Below are 17,571 nucleotides of genomic sequence, written 5' to 3'. Positions count from 1 at the left end.
CTCGGGCTGCGAGGGGTGCGGAGGAGGTCTGCGGGGGACGGGGGGATGCACAGCCTGGTCTTACGCAGCTGGCTGTACTCAGCCTGGCGACGCTGTCCTGTGCGAARGGCCGGGAAGACGCGGGCTCCCGTCCGGGAGGCTGCGCGGGACTGTGACCGGCAGCAAAGTTAGTACGGTGTCCTCCCTGCTCCCTGCGAAACAAGAACTAACGCCGAGACTTAGGCTGAAAAGTTCTCTTTGCCACTGTACTGTAATTTGTTTTGTCTTTCCAGGGTTAGCTTCTCTGGCAAGTCGGAACTCATTGCTTTACTTAACTCTGCAGAGTCAGGTGAAGAAACCTGTCTGGGAACAACTGTAGGAAGAGACAGGGATCCCTCTTGTGTTTCTCAGGTACATAGTGTTTTAGATATATTCAGAGATAGACTTAGATGGAGCCGGATACAAAATTGGGGTAGAAATAGTCTCTTTTTCTTTGAAATAGCTTATATTTTAAATGCATTTTTCCTTTACTCTGAATAGCATGGCAATGTTATAGTAAGGTTTTAATTTGAACTTTAGTGACAGCTGATTCATCTGAATAGCTTGCAGTACAGAATGTGATGAATGAGGTTTACAGAAACAACTTTTCCAAGCAGTTACAGACAGGAAATCTGGCGACAGTTGCAAAATCAATGAGAGCCTTACCTTTTGATCTTATTTTAAAGAAAGAAGAGATTAGAGCAATCCATATTTAAAAGACAGCTTTCCACGGGTACAAGAGAGAAGTATTTCCTCAGTTGCCATTGATTTCCAATAGGAATTAACTGCCTTTTGCACCTTCAAACAGTTTTGTGAGTTACTAGGCTGCTAAACTGATGGCTATGTGTTTATTTACTTGTTTTAATCCCCGCTCAAAGTGTTTTTGTGAAAGCTGTCTCTGATTCCCTGTGGCATGCTACAAAGTGGAAAAACTCCTGTCGACTAGTATGAGCAGGATTTAGCCCTATAAAAATATTGTATTGAATACTCAGTTGTAATTCACTATAAAGTTAACCAATGCATGTCCAGCTCTGCGTCCTACCCAGTATTGCCYATGAATGAGTACAGGCATGTTGCCAAAGCTATCCAAATACTTAAATTACATTGAATAAAGTGGCCAGTGCAAATATGATTTGAATACTGGTGGGAGAGAAGACTCTCAAATGAGGTTTTGTCAGACAGGAATTCGCTTTCTGAGATTCAGCTATCGTGCTGAAATGCTTAGACCCAGCCGCTAAGATGGGCATTTTCTTCACTCCAAATTCGGGCGCCGTCCCAGCTCCTGCCCTCTGCGGCGGCCAAGCCGGCAGCTGGGAATGCAGGCACATACTTCACTGGGGCTGACTCTCCACTGCACGGCACTCGATGGGATCAACTGCCACAGGCTTCCKGTAGGATCAGGATTTGGCATGAGACTCTCACGCACCCCGAGAATTAGGCAGTGCGAAACTTTTGCCATCCTTTCTTCTTTTTTGGTTTTGAAGCTCTTCTCTGGATTGTTTTGTCTTCCATCTTTGCTTTAACTGCCAGAGCAGGCGGCCAAAAATTCACTGCCATGTTACCTGATTTGTTCTGGGTGATCACATGAGATGGTGGAAATGAGCAGACAGATGCTTTCTTCTAAACAGAGAATTACAGAATATGTTTAGTAAGTATCTACTTCTAATTTTCCTTTTTTCCCCCCCCAGTAGAAGAGTATTTAATTGAGCAAAGCTAAGCATTAATGAGTCCCTGAGACACTTGTTTTCTTAAACATGTAGGATGCCTTACATGTATCCATGGGCACTTATTCCTACTTTTAAAAAACAGTTTGCTGCCTGAAGTCATTCTGCAGCAGAGTGAAGCCTGTTCTTTGAGCAAGATGCACTTCTTCCCTCCCATGTTCTGCTCTCGCTGTCTCTTCCGCACACCCGTAGGGATTGACATAGCACTTAGTACCTGATGGAGTTGGGCCTGGAGCATAGGACAACTGTGATCAATCAGAATTAGAAAGGGGACGATGTAGGAGTCTGGAATACCAATGTTTTCTGTTTGTCTGAGTACACAAGAAACACATTTTAGCAGTGTGGGTGACAGGTTCCCAAGAGAAGTGGTGAATTTTCCATTTTTCCAGATGATGAAGAAAGGACTGCAGGTGCCTTTCTGGAAGATATATTTTAATTGAATAGAAATATGGAGCTCCAGGCAGAATTATTGTCAGAATAAGTCCTCAGGGACATATTACACACAAAGCCAAGTCATCAAGGATCTAATTGTCTCTTACAAACCTAAAAAATCTGTTAATCCCATGTGTTTTTTCTTGTAATATTCTAAAAAGTATTGATATGAAAATGATTAATAATGTACTTTATATGCAGAAGTTCCCCTGTGGAGGCATTTGTGCTACTGCACAAAAACATATCCAGCCATCTTAAAATATAGCTTGATTTTTGCATTTTATTGCCTGTTTTGAATAGGAAGTTTTTTCAGGTGCTCAGTGCCTAATTTTAGAATTTGCTAACTAAATAGTCTGCTCCTGAAGAGGTCGATGATAGAAGTAGATAGTGGTTGACAGAATGGGAACTATTTAAATAGTCATGTCCGATGTCATTTTTATAAAACCGTTGGTTTGCTTACTGAATAGCTGGTGCTCCATTGTTTAGTTATGAAGGTAAGTATATATATGGTGGGCAGCTGAAAGCTGCAGTCTTTGCAAATTGAAAGCAGGCTCTGATTACTCCGTTCAGTCGTGACAGACTTCAGAACTAAATGCAGGCTGGGCAAGGAGAAGGGGGTGACTGAGCCTATGTTTGGAAGCAGCGGCTCACTGTCACTGTAGTCCTCTTGAAGTGTAGTCCTTACTGAATTTTACTGTAGGGAGGGAATTTTGCACTTGAGGATAGGGAACATGTGAAATGCCTTCTTTTCCTCTTTCTCAGGGTACTTCAGACTCTCGCCTTCCAAGCTGAACRATGCCGCGGTGCGCAGATCCCGCCCTGGGACGGGATTTCTTTCAGTTCCACTAATGCTGCCTCCTTACTTGGTCAGGTGAGCACTGCCATTTCTTGTGATGTTGTTGTGCCCCATCACCACGTAGCTGCTACCTTTCCTGTTGGATTCCTACTCAGCACAAAGTGAAAGGATTTAGCCAATCACCAGACAAAACACCAGGAAAGCATTTAACTCTGCTAAGTTCAGAGAGTTCCTGATACAGTTTCCAGATGAGACAGGCAGAGTTTGAGCCAGCTCTGGAGAAGCCCAAGGGTGAGGTTCATTCGAGCTCTGAACACACACTGCCACATGAGACCCATGCATTCATTTCTTAATCCTAAACTGAGGGTCAAAGCTCCAAGTAATCAACTGTGAGTTTAGAGACTATAAATGAAATGTAATGTTCTAGTGGAAGTGGATGACAACGAGGTATCGAAGGCAACTGCTGCATAACATCCCACAGGACACCCAGCGATTGATTCAGCTGCACTGTTTAAATGAATAGCCTGTGTTATACAGAGCCTTTTCTCAAGTTACTAACACACCAATATGTAATCTCTGCAGCTTGGCAATTGAATCTCATTGGATCAATGTTTAGACTCTGCAATGATGTGCATAGTTCTTCATCTATCTTTGAAATTGTTTCTGAATTAAAATCATCACTCAGGTGCAAAGGATTATTCAAAACCATGGACCATGCACAGCATAATCCATTGATCTCAGTGGAATCACTCCTGGTCTGCAAAGCTGTAAGCAAAAGCAAATTTGGTCCACTTCTGAAATCTTGTCATTAATACTTACATTTCCATATGTCTTAATACAGTTGAACATCTGCTTAAAAATAAATTTAGAGGTATACTTTAATTTAAAGTTGCAGCTCTCTCTTCCCACTCTAGTCTATTAAGAGGCAAGTTTCCTAGCACTGGAGGATTCACTGGAGAGAATCTGAACCCTCTCCAAGATCTCTTAAGAAGACTGCGTAACAGATTTCAGGCAATGTTATTTCAGGAATGTATAATTGAGTGGGCTTTTAAAAGCCATCCCAGATATAAAGAACATATGAGGGACTCGATTTTGTACCTCTTAATCACAGCGCTCATAAGCAAGTGCATTGCTTTCTCATTGCTGCTGGCTGCATGTGAAGACTAGACCACAGCCAGCATGAGAAGCTGTACAGCTTTGCATCAGCAAATCTGGCCCGTGGTGCGTACTACCAGTTGGAGGCATACTGCAAACTTTCTATAGGGAGGCACAGTCAGGGTTGCCAAGTCTAGTTCCATGTAATTGCAGACAACCGTTTAGTAGATTTTAGTCCAGAAAATCTTCTCCTCATCTCTTGTACCCGCAAAGCCATCAAAGCCTCTTTAGAGTGCTACATTAAGCTTGAGGTTTTTAGCACTGAAAATTAAACCTAGCAAAAACTACAGTGCACCACAAGTAGAGAGGGGAGACCAAAGGCTTTGCCCTAGGTTCTTACAGTAGTGTAAGAGTGTAGATTGTGTGCTATTATAGTGACGTTGAGCAGCAAAGGCTCTGGCGGGGTTTTTAGGATCTTCTTGTGTTAGACCATTTGAAAAGCAATCACTTTACAGGGGAAAAAATACATGTTAATAACCCCAAGTCGTTTCCTGTAGAGACTCAAACCACCGTTACACTGAGATTTGAACTCTCTCTCCCCTATTTAAAAGACAAAGCTGTACGTTGAAAAAAAAAAAAAAAATCATCCTTTTTCACCATGCATGCTAATGCAAAGGGGACAAAGTGCTGGCTCTGGAAAAGTTTATTTTGTTATTGCACAGTGCATCAATCTACACTGCCCTGTACCCTAAAGTGATTGTGCCGAACAGTTAGCAAATATTGGACCTGAAGAGTGAGGGGTGTTGCCGGGGATGGTAGCAGGTTTGATTTGGCAATCTAAATTGCCTTTCATGTTGCTGAAGCTCTGGAAGTAGGATACTCAGTGTAGTGTTGCTTTTGGTACTTGATCATCTTGCTGATGATACAAAACTGGGAGGAGTGGCTGATACACCAGAGGGCTGTGCTGCCATTCAGAGGGACCTGGACAGGCTGGAGAGATGGGCGGAGAGGAACCTCATGAAGTTCAACAAAGGCAAGTGCAGAGTCCTGCACCTAGGGAGGAATAAGCACCAGTACAGGCTGAGGGTTGACCTGCTGGAGAGCAGCTCTGTGGAGAAGGACCTGGGAGTGCTGGTGGACAACAAGGTGACCGTGAGCCAGCAATGTGCCCTTGTGGCCAAGAAGGCCAATGGTATCCTGGGGTGCATCAGGAAGAGTGTTGCCAGCAGGTCGAGGGATGTGATCCTCCCCCTCTACTCAGCCCTGGTGAGGCCACATCTGGAGTACTGCRTCCAGTTCTGGGCTCCCCAGTACAGGAGAGACATGGAACTACTGGAGAGGGTCCAGTGAAAGGCTACGAAGATGGTCAGGGGACTGGAGCATCTCTCCTATGAGGAAAGGCTGAGAGAGCTGGGCCTGTTTAGCCTGGAGAAGAGAAGGCTGAGAGGGGATCTTATCAATGTATACAAATATCTAAAGGGAGGGTGTCAAGAGGATGGAGCCAGACTCTTTTCAGTGGTGCCCAGCGACAGGACGTGAGGCAACGGGCACAAACTGAAACACAGCAAGTTCCATCTGAACATGAGAAAAAACTTCTTCGCTGTGAGGGTGACAGAGCACTGGCACAGGTTGCCCAGAGAGGTTGTGSAGTCTCCTTCTCTGGAGATATTCAAAACCTGCCTGGACATGATCCTGTACAGTGTACTCTAGGTGACCCTGCTTGAGCAGGGGGGTTGGACTAGATGATCTCCAGATGTCCCTTCCAACCTCAACCATTCTGTGATTCTGTGATTCTGTGATTCTGTGATTTGTTTTTGTTCAAGGTGGGAAGGTCTTTATTCACATTATATTTTCCATTCTACTGATAGAAAAACTCCAGCAACTGCATCTGCGAATTTCTCCCCAAAGAAGGTTCGACTCTTTCTACAGTCTACACTCTACTCAGAGCAGTGTGTGAAGCAGTGTGGCTTGCCTTCGTCACCATAACACAATATTTTATTAATTAAGGACTTCAAATACTGGAAACACTCTTTTATTTTATGACTTCTGTAAYATTTCTCCGTATGCTTGTCCACACAGAGAAATTAAATGGCAGGAAATGGTCTGTCTTTCGCAGGGACGACYGCATGGAGAGTTAACGTGGAGCAGCCAGGTGCGGGGAGGGCACACCCTTGCCATAGGAAGGGCAACTCTTACTCCATTTTGGAGGAACATTTAATAGGAAAATGGGTGTTTTTCATCTTGATTTTATAAGAGTTATATAAAAATACTTGACAGATGTGAGAAAAAGGTGGAAGACCAACGAACCTCCTCTTGCTAAAGAAACAGTTCCCAGTTGAGCCTCATTCTTGGTGTCTGGGTCAGAGCTCACTTGAGTCAGCAGGAGCCTCTCCCTGGATTTCAGCAGGCTTTGGAGGAAGCCTGTGATTTAAAAACAAATCAACAAACAAGACATTGTATCTCCTGTAGGCAGAGGTTCAGACCAGAGTTGCTTCCAGCTTTGAGGATATTTGAGTTGAACTGTGTTTCTGAATTGGCAGACTGGCAGCACGGGAGCCCTTTTTTTGCTGGATCATTAGAACCTTTTCCAAAAGTAACCACACTCAGCACATCCAAAAAAGCAAGGAAAGCTCTTTGGTAGCGCTTTGACTCTTGGCCCGGCTCTGGGTGAGGGTGATAGGTGTGTGTGTGTGTGTGTGTGTGTGTGTGTGTGGTCAAACCCTCTCCTCTGCTAAGTTGTTCCTCTCCTCCTTATCTACTTCTTTCTATAGATTTTTTCCTCTCAAACTCCATCAGAGAAACATGTGCATGTGTGAATGTTATGGAAAAAAAGAGACTATGAAGCAGCCCAGCAACACGGCGGAGGGACCCCTCATGCTATCCGCTTCTTCCAGGAGCTGGCTTTTGCCTCCAGCACTCCAGATTTTCATGCCTCTGGGGAAGCCAGGAATAGTTTGTGATATTTTTATTCTAATGTTTCTTTGTCTTAATTATTTGAGGGTATGTGTCTGGGTCTATCACTGCCAGATGATAGATCTGCTGAAAGGAGATTTCAGCCAGTGAAACCTCGAGCTGGGTGGGAACTTGCACAGGCTTTAGTAAGAGCAACGAAGTCCTCTTTGTTCCTGTTTTCCTGTTGCCTTTGGATCAGGCCCAGACTTTGTCTCTGTTTAGAGCTGCATTAAACTTGTTTTAAAAAGCCTTGAGGAAACACCAAACCAAACAGAGCAGAAGATTTCCGCCATGTGCTCTACTTCCAGTTCTGAAATTATCCTCAAAATGGTTCTGCTAGTAACCTTTGCACCGTGGACTGGCAGCAGGGGTCCCTGGGTGGAAGGATTTGCTCAGAGGAGGCCTGGAGAAGCTGTGCTGCACCACGGCCACGTGCCACCGGCTGCTCCCCAGGGCCACACACTCGGAGCAGGGGTTGACTCCAGGGTGTCACCGTGCTGGGCATTGCATGGTCTGGTCTGATGAAGATCAAGAGGAGAGCAGGAGAAGGACAATGCTAAAGGAACCGTGGCATTTGTTTGTTTTTGGAGGGACTTGGGGGTCCATTTTTTAATTTCATTACAACTTCTAGACAGTCAGAAAATCAGTGTTCAGAAACTCAAAGACTTAACAACTAACCACTAAGAACACAACCCTCTGGGCTGTGCATAATCAGGTACATTTACTAATCTTTACTAAGCATCCTGGGACTAGATCAGCATATTTATGTAAAAACACTAATACTTTTATTACTGAAGTCAGCTCAGAGCTCAGGCCCCTACAGTTTGAATATAAGATGGAATATTTGATTTTTCCCCTGTAATGTTATGTTTTTCTTGTCTCCTGGCAGTTTGCACAGAGGCTCTGAAGTACGTGACATACTGCAAAGAGAACATCAAAATCTGCTGTGCCATATGATCAGATCACATTGCAAAAGGCAAGTTCCTGGTTCTGCAAGGCTTCAGAGCCATAAAACTATTCCTTGCTTCCTGATGGGAATTCATGCCTTTGCCTTGACTGTCTGCAATAAATTGTATGTATTTGCTCTCATAACATATAATGTTCATTTTTCATTTTAATATAAAATGTTCCTAGGGTCAATAAAAGGATGGTGCAGTAGTCCTGGGGACTAATAGTAGTCTAGTCATCTCCAGAAGAGACGCTATGTTGAGGCAAGCGTCCTCAAGTGGTGGGTTTGATGTGAAGAGCATATCTCTGAGGGCAAGTTTGCCAGACATCCTCTTGCTGGCCATGAACAAATCTTTTTAAACTTTCATTTCTTACAGGCTCCATTTGCAAAATTAGGATAATTTCTTCTGTGATTTCTCCATCAGCTATTTGCAAATCTTCCAGCTCAATCTCTGTTTTGACAGAGGTTGGGCCACATTCTGGCAGCTGTGTCCCTCTGGGAAATCAGTATTTGGAGAGTCAATTGGCATTCTGGCAGCCATGAAGGACTAGGGTGAAACCTGTTTTTCCCATTTGGGTGCCAGGTATGATGCTAATGTGAGTCCCAGGCAGAGCTCTCCTCTCTTCAGTAGGATTTTCCTGCACTGGCCTCAACAGGCAAAATTAAAGATAAACATCACTCTCACAAGCAGAGTCTAGGGAGAGAATGGCTGGGATAGTGCAGCTAAATAGCTTAGGGCTTTTTGTGCCTGTTTGTGGGAAGCTGAGAGCTCTGGATGAAGGGCTGCAGGAGCATTGCTCAGAGGAGTGGAAGCACTATGTGGGGAGTTATTGAACTCAGAGAATAAGCCACATATTGGGGCTGTTTTTGTCAAACTGACAAAGTCAGCCTTTTCGCCCCCCTTAACTGCAGATGTAAGATGCTATTGTGGTGCCTGGAGGCCAGTGGCTCTGGCATACTCTTCCTCTTCCTGAGCTGCAAGCATAAACCTAACAGCAAGGTTATATGTCCTTTGGCCTAAGATCCTGGGCAACAGCTTGGCTACAAATTTTTAAAGAATTGGTTTTGTAGTTTTCCTAACAGAGGCACAGGGAGTATATTCATCTTCTTGCCTGGATTTGGAAGCAGGATTGTTGTTTAGTCCTACAGAGTGCTGGAGGAGAGTCCCTGGACCTTGAGATACAGGTAGAAGTAGAAATATCTCTAAGGGTAAGTTGCAAAATCTAGGCTAAAAGTAGTGTTTGTGAGGTTTCTGGAAAGAAAGCATAAGAGGCTGTATTGGAGAAAAGAACTGACCTGACAGTTTTCTTCTCAGCCTCCAATTAGGGGACAGACTTTGCTGGAGTCCAGAAGAGGGGCTGGGATTTCTACGCCTTCCTCAATGCTCAGAGGGAGGACTTGCAGGGACACTAACAGTTTTACCTGTCAACATCAGATGAGATTTGACTGCTGAGGAAGAGCCTCACATTTTTTCCYGGATAGCTTGGACAAGAGAAAGACAGGAGATAGGTATTCTCTGTTAGGGGGAATAATCAGTTTTTCTCTTTCAGAGTGCAGGTTGGTGAGCTGTGGGCTGGCTGGAATATCTTCCTCAAATGGGAGAAATAGCAGAGGATGTGTGTTTTTTCACTTCTCCAAAGAGCTCTCTTTTCCCCCCTATCCCTTTCTAATCTGTTCAGAAACATCTCCCTGTTGCTACCACGGAGAGGATAGAAAAATATCTGACAGAACTTAATATGTTACAATTCAGGTAGCTTTTAGAGAGTGTTGTTAGATATTGGTAGAATGGTGAATGAATAGCGCTAAGACATTTGGCAGCGTTATGACTTGACTTGCCTAGTCTTTATGCTCTCGATAGCCCCCAGGGGTTGTTGTTCCTCTGCATTGCAGCTCTGAATTAGCAGAATACCAAAGGAAGGAGATGATAAGAATATTTGTCTCCCATCAGAGTGAAGAGACATTGACTCATGTTTGGTTGTTGTCCTAGCACATTGTTTGCTCTTTGAAGGTATTACCTCTGCTCAGTCCTTGAGGTGTCACAGCACTGCTACTCGGCCAAGATTCGAACAAGCATCTCCAAAAACTCAAATATTGACTGAACATTTGAAAGAAATAGCTGGTTTACCACTTGGTTTGACAAAGGCATGTCTTAGTGAAAGGAAAAGCTTCTTCCAACCCCTCTGTTGCTCTTCGAATGGGCAGTTTTTTACCCCTAGAAAAGGGAGCCAATGTAAAGGTTTTCCAAGCAGCCTAATATGCTTTTAAAGCTAACACATTATTTTTTAAAAGGGCTTAGATATGTAGGATCATACATTTGATTGAAAATCAGTGGAATTTAGGCATTGAACCAGTTTTGAGAGTCCAAGTTGTAAGAGAAATGCAGAGCCTAGCCCTCCAGTGTCCCTGTGGAGCTCCTGGCTCCTTGGCAAGTGCTCAGACTCATCAGACAACGTGGGGGGAGACCTATGCACCTAGTGCTGAGAGTAGCCATAAAAGGAGTTACCTGTGACAGAGAAGGAAAGGGGTTGAACATTGTCACAGTGATCTGGCCAAATACAGATCCCTACTTGTAGTACCTGCCTCTGCTCAGGCTAGTCAGCTCCGAAACTCCTTATTATTGCTGTCAATGCTAGATTTGCTGCTGGGATGGTCCACGTCTTAGTTTCCCATTGCAATTATGAAAGACCCTGTGGAGAGAGAACAGAACAGTGAATTGCCTAAAGAGCAGATTTGGACCAGGCTGGCGGGATGGTGTGGCGACCTCCTGAGCTGCGTGCTCTCAGCCACGACTCTCCTGGAAGCTCTCTGCTTAGGGGAGGAAATTCTCTGTAGATCCTAAATGGGATCAACTTGAGGGAGGGCACCAAGGAACCCATGAGCTGTCTGACGGTATTATACAGCCTTGCATGTGCTAACCCGCAGAAACAAAAATCCTTGTGGGGCTATGTAGCAGGGTTTGATATCGGCAGTGGCACATAAATATTGGACTTGGGTGCTAGAAGAAATAGATAGTTGCCTAGGAATCCTTGATTTAGACCCAAGCACCTTTCAAAAATAGGATTTAAGCATTTTTTTAAATGTTACTCTATATGTGTTATGTGCTATTTTTCTCTGGCAATGGAAGCTGTCTGCACCGCATTATATATTAGGCTCTTGAAAACATAACTAGTTATATAATTATTAGAATTATATCTGCATTTGCAAGTAGGATGTATGTTAGCATACCTAGTATGTAATGCATGCTAATTAAATACCAATTAATCATTTTAAAAAGTGAGGTTTGACACTATGCAGCTATCACTGGAGTAGTAAATACTCATTGCTTATGAAGAATAAATCAGGTGTGTTTTAATATGCAACTCCAGTCCTATATAAACACATATTGCCAGTTATTTAGAAAGGATTTAAATTGTTGCTTATTCATATTACACAGCTACTGCTGATTGAGTGGCTCATGTTTCAGCCATCAGAAAATATACAAATTCATTAAGTTTTACCTGATGAGGTCAGTGGTTTACTCATGCTTAATCCTTCAGATAGGCCACTGAAAAATGGTCTTCTTTGTATAATTTGAAGCTTTATGACTCTAGCAGGGTATCTTACATAGCTTTTTCTGCAGGCTTCAGAAACTCTGGGGAAGAAAATCAAAGTCCACACAGAGCTGAGAGCATTTGATGCTTCTAATTTAAGAAACATTCAAAGTTGCTGTTGCCAGGAAGGGAAACAGGCTTTTGTGCATTCTGTCTCTTGTACAAGTTTCAGCTGTAAATTTGGAGTCATGTTGTAGGCTAGCATGGCCTTGGGTGGACTAGTCCAAGTTAAACCAGCAGAACATGCTGGCTGCTCCCTAACGTAACCTGATAAGGAGCAATCTGAAAGGCCTGTAGTGTGTAATCAAGCAGGGCAACAAAATTAAGACATTGCTGGTAACACTTCCAACAGAGCCTTGCCCAGTCCTGAAGATGGAGGACACCATGTTTGTCCTCCCATGCCTAAGTGTACCCAGGATAGGAGAAGGCAGCAGCACAAGGAAGTCGTGGAGGTGAAGAAGGAAAGCGGAGGGTAGCCCAGATGGAGCTGGTGTGGATGGGATGGCTCAGCTCTTCCTATTAGACCTGGAGCTTGGTTTGCTGGAGTATTTTCCAGCCTTTTCCCATGCTGGGTGTTTGCTTTTGAGCCAGTTTTGCTTTGGAAGCTGTTTCCTCCAAGAAGGAGCAGGCTGGGGAAACGAAGCCGTTTGGTCATCACCAGGTGCCTTCCCAACGTGCTGAGGTGCCTGGGTGCTCCCCGCCACCGAGGTGGCCTGCAGCGTTCGGCTGGTGCCAAACCTCCAGGCAGGAGATGTGGCCCGGCATCTAACGCTGGGCTCCAGTGCACTTCCAGGCACCTCAGCCATATGCACTGCAAAGGTTTTCCCACATTGAGGTAGGACTAGGACTTTGGGGATTTCCCCAGATCACCCCATATCACTCCCCAGAGAGTCTGTGGTGCTGGGCTCCTGGCACTTCCTCTGCTGCTCCCTGAAAAAAAGGGGGGAAAACCCAGCGAAGGTGCTGAGGACGAGGGCGCACCAAGGACAGGCAGGAGGGATGAAATTAATTGTACCTTGCTAAATTATCACTTTTTTAAAGTGCCTGTAACTTCTGTAGTTGGTCGTTGTGCTGTGTATGCACATGCATTCCAGCATCAGTAGAGTTAGTGTTTACTTGCCACTCTTCTTTTCTGTTTACTTTGTTTATCCTTAATTTTAGGATTCAGATTCACTGATTTTCAGGAGCTTTGCCTTTAATTTCCAGAGAAGGTGATATCTTAAATGGATGGTTTCAGCTCATTTGGTTTCATTCAGAAACCAATCAACCTAAATCATCTTCAGTGGTGAGTAATGAAACTAAGTTCAAGCACTTTTCAAAGTGTTTTCCTAAGGTGCTCATCTGAGTGCAAGCTGTGCTGCATTTATAGGACAATTTAGTTGTGAAGCTCACTTGAGACTTCATCAAGAGGATAAGAGAGTACTACTAATTATTCTAATTTTTCAAGTCAAGATATCAGTTTACCTGAATGGCTCTTTCAAGTTACTGGAGCTCTCCTCTGTTCCAGTAAGCAGGAACAAGAAGGATAAATATTCAGTTTGGTGTTATTTATTCTTCTGATCATGTTATTTCTCAGTGGAGAAATACAAATTTCCTATTCTGAACAGTAAGAATGATTGATGTATATTAACAAGAGAAACGCCATTAAAAAAAAAATCAATTTTGATAACCCTAACCAAAACCTGCTCTGGATGGAAAATTCGGAACCAGCAATAAGAGTAACATGATCACTCTTTATTCACATTAGTAATAGAAATGTAAAAATAATGAGGATGTTAAAATAGTTTACCACTGTATAATCCAATCATAAGCCTGAATCTCTGGGAGTTTTTTGGTTTAGAGAGATTAGGTTGGCTAGTTGCACTCTGACAGGCTCAGAAAATGTAATGACCATGTAGTAAAACAGTTATATTTTTATATGCTTCAAGCAGGCAGGTTTCTCCCTGACAAGTCCTTCTCTCTTCCATTGAAGCATAATCCTGGCACGTGCCCGTAATGGATTCTGCCAGCTCGTAACACATATTAATCACTGCAAATTACTTCAAGGCAGTCTCCGTGTGGATATATCAGGAGAACGGATATGGAGCCTTTAACCTTTGAATCCCTTGTCCATTTGTGAACCCGGCTGATGTTAACCTGAGTAATTACTGTTCCATGGCTGTTTGGTGGCTTGGGTACAATCTGCGGTGGATCTCAAACTGATTGCCAGAGAAAACAGAATGCAATAGAAAACCACCAAGGCTGAAGCTAATGGAGCTGGCCTGGGATTAGATTAATCACAGAGAACAAACTCAAAGCAAATTGGTAGGTCAACGTGGGGAATGTACTTAGGCTGTTTCTTCTCCAAAGATAAATGGGTGATTTTAAATATCATCACAGACTTCTCTCATTAGGCTAAATTCACTTGAGAGTGCTTTTTCATTCAGAACATCATGTGGAATAGAAATTGCTCAGCAACAAAGCAGGATATAAAACGGTTAATGATTTTAAGGCAAGGTTAGATATAAGCACTGGTAATATTACAAGTTGTGCTGTTCTATTTTCTGTGACAATGCATAACTGTTTTTTTTTCATTTCAGTGCATGTTTTTGTCTGCATAAAAGAGCTCTAGGTTTGGGAAGAGAGTTCCTGACTCTGCTCTTTTGTTTGATGTTTTCAAGGCCTGCAACCTGGCACTAGCATTTAAGCATTTAAGCTTTTGCTTCTAGTTTTGTCTTGGGAACAGTGAGCAGCTCCATTGATTGACAGGTGGAATTAACTGGTACTTCTCCCAGATTAGAAAACCTTGTCTCTCTGTGTTTCAAACAAACTCAAAACTCCTGTCACTGCCTTTTCAGTCACGGTGTCTCAGTGGAGATGATGGTAACCCAGATGAGGAGAAGAGCAGGACCCTATGGCAGTCTCTGGTGGTGAGAAGGTTGGGAGAACACTTGCTGCTCCTAGAACCTTCATGAAGGTGGGAGAACATTGCTGCTCCTCTTCTGTATGGGTTTCAGAGCCTTGACAACTGCTTCCCTCCCAGTGGTGGAATTGGGGGTCTTGGGTAACTTATTCTGCTTTTGGGTCACTCTGTGGAGCTGTGTGGCTTGAAGGTGGTGAGCCAGGACAGGGTGCTCTGGTGTCGGTGGCTATTTTGGGAGAGGAGTGGGGAGCGTGGCAAGCAGGAAGGAAGACTCTGCCCAGAATAAAAGTGACACCATGGAACAAAGTGTTCCCCTTAAATGTGTTCTGCAGCCAGAATAGCAGCAGCGCTTCTGCCAAGTGAGGGGCCTGCTGCAGGAACAGTTTGGCAAAGGGGAAAAATACAGCCAAATTTGTGTTAAGCAGCCTGGTAGTGGGTGGCTGGATTATGCAAGAGATAATGAATTCTGAGGATCAGCAAGATTGCAAAGTGTCACTAAATGAAACAAAATGGTAGAACAGAAAACTCTCCCCCCCCCCCAGTCCCCCACCAAAAACTGTGTATTTAAGCACCTCCATTCAAATTCTTGCARCTGGGAGGACAGAGGCTGTAATAAAACCCTAATCGGGAACCTGAGGGCAGAGCTAAAAGAATGAGCTATTGCAATGCCAGATATTCCTGGATTTGTTGAATCTTTGTCCTGGAATGGATGAGCCAGAAAGGAATCCTAAAAAGAGTGATAAATACCATATCCTTTCCCTTCGGTGTGCTCTTCTGTAAGTGTAGTCATTTCTGGGAGACATATCAAGATTTACAGCTATTCTTGATGCTGCTGTGTGGGATGAATGAGTTCCCATGAATGGAAGAATCATCATCATGTGGAAATCACAGTATGTTTTTTTGCCTTGGAAAGTGGGATTTTAGTTTGACAGTTGTGCTCTACAGCTTCTACAGTTTTGCAGCATACACATAAGAATCTTCTGTTAGTTGCCTAGCTTGCAAATTAAGGCAATCAGGCTGAATTATTGCCACTGGGAGTAACTTTGACTTCATGAAGGTGGATTTTAGATTAATATTAACTAAGGGTTAATTAAGAACACATCTGCCTTGTTCCTTGTGAGCTCTTACACTAGGAACAAAGAAGGACTCAGCTTGGTTTTCACATCCTACAGAGATGTCAGAGCTGAAAGCTAGGAGAAGGTTGCTTGCAATACTCTTGCTTGTAGACCTAAGAAGTATGGTCTGGAGACCTGGGAGGTGATAAGCAAAGGCACCCCACGGAGATGTTTTGCACTGTGGTAGCTTCCAAAGTACATCTCTACGTGGAAGCACAATGTTCCCATGAACAATCTTAGAAATGCAATGTAGTATGAAGCTGAAGTCTTGACTCTTCAGGAACCAATCTTAATTATTATCTCCAACATTAATGAACCCTCAAAGAAATAAATCAGAAGCAAGAGTGACTGCAGCAGCCGAAAGCTTTAGCCTCATGTGGCCCCTAGGGGCTGGGGCAGGCCCCCTTTGCACTCAGCCTCTCACTTTAGGCTTTTCCCACACATTAAAACTGGTCTCCCAGCTCGCACAACCAAATGAGCATTTACAGCGGGGTGGGGGGGGAAACCATGTATGATGTTGCCTTTAGGATGGAACCCCAAGGCTGCAGGTTTTGGTGTGGAGCAATCCTGTACAGGGGTTGAGAACCTGCTTGTGGCTCCAGAGCTTTGCTGTCCTGGAGCTGGTTCCTCCTGGTGCTCGATGCCCGAGGAGGGGAGCTACAAATGGTGAGAGCTGAGCATTCCTGGGGTTCGGTCTTCTGGCTTCCTATGTGAACTTGGAGCAATTGCTTCCACTTCCCAAGCTCCTGGGAGCAGCTCTGAAACGAAAGCACGCTTACTAGAGATTTCCAGTGCCGCTTCGGCAGCCCAAGTGTTGCATTTTCCATTTTCCTTTTCTGGGTTCTGTTTCCTTTCACCTTTTATGTTTCTTCCCCTTTTCCCTCCAATGGAACGCTCATGTTCTCAGATGAGAAACAGAAGTTTGTTCAGCTCTCTGTGAAGGCTGATTTGTTAAAAATACAGTTCCAGTATCCTTTCAAATGGTATTTTCCATACAAAAATGTTTATTTTAGGGAAACCACATCTGATAGAATAAAGTCTGCATTAAAAAAAAAAAAAAAAAAGTCTACCACTTTCTAGCAGCTTCAATATTTAAACGTTTCTATGGTTCAACTGTGGTTTCACGGAGTAAAATAATTAGAGATAATGTAAGTTCTTCATTTTAGCTAAAGTTAATTAATTAGATTATTTCCTCCTTAATTGAGGAATGAAGGCTTCCTGCACTAGMGATTCATTGTGACCCTATGAATCCTAGAAATGTTAATGTTTAAGTTGAAAAGCATGGGTATTTTAAGAACTTTTATTGATGTGGTAAAGGAGCAAAGCAAGCTAGGTAAAATCTTGCTGAAGTTTTGCAGCGACCTGCCCATAGATAACTAAACTACAATTAGTAATTGCTTGTTATTAGTAAATGCAGCTTCATGGTAGTCTGAACTGGAGAGTTTTAGATCTTAGGTCTGAGGAACCAATCTCTCCATCACGGAAACGGTTTCCAGAGCATTGACTGAAAACAGACGTTTGCAAAGCCTGTAATAAATGCTCTGAAAGCAGTCTGTTGGGTTTTGTAGTCCTTTAACACTGGAAATGCTTTGCGACGGAACTCTGTTTTGGAAGAAAACAAAAAAAGGTTACTTGGAAAAGACTTTTGGCTGCTGTTTTGTTGCACTGATTTTATAGACTGCAGCAAAAGGACAAAGTGAAAATGAATTTGAGATTTTTCCTTCGTGATGCTTGGGAACAAAGCCAGATTTCAGAATCTGAAAATCCCTGGTGGCATCAAAAAAATCTCCCTCCTGCACAGCAGTAGCAAGAAGAAGAAATTCTGATTTAGTGCTAACCCTAACAGTTTAACGACCAGAAGTGCCCAAGGGGCCTATTCCGGCAAGGTGAGAGTGTGAGCACTGTGTAGCGCGGTGGGAGAGCTGCCCCGGGGCAGACCCGGGTGCATTTCGCCCCGAGCCGGCCGCACGGGGAGGCGGTGTGCAGGCCACGCCAGCG

The 17,571-nt window shown here is 43.7% G+C and overlaps 1 protein-coding gene across 1 annotated transcript in view; it reads right to left on the bottom strand.

The window, feature by feature from the left end:
* Positions 1-2,561, bottom strand: part of LOC112970855 (urotensin-2 receptor-like) — a 4,150-nt gene extending 1,589 nt beyond the window's left edge. The window contains exon 1 of the mRNA XM_026075699.1: positions 2,540-2,561. The gene's annotated coding sequence lies outside the window, so the exon portion shown is untranslated. The remainder of the gene's footprint in view (positions 1-2,539) is intronic.
* Between the last annotated feature and the right edge of the window lie 15,010 nt (positions 2,562-17,571).

The sequence above is a fragment of the Apteryx rowi genome, unplaced genomic scaffold (genome assembly GCF_003343035.1).
Source record: "Apteryx rowi isolate R43461 unplaced genomic scaffold, aptRow1 scaffold_41, whole genome shotgun sequence".
In the NCBI taxonomy this organism is placed as follows: Eukaryota; Metazoa; Chordata; class Aves; order Apterygiformes; family Apterygidae; genus Apteryx; species Apteryx rowi.
The sequence above is the reverse complement of the archived record's forward strand: the minus strand, read 5'-3'. Positions and strand labels throughout refer to the sequence as shown.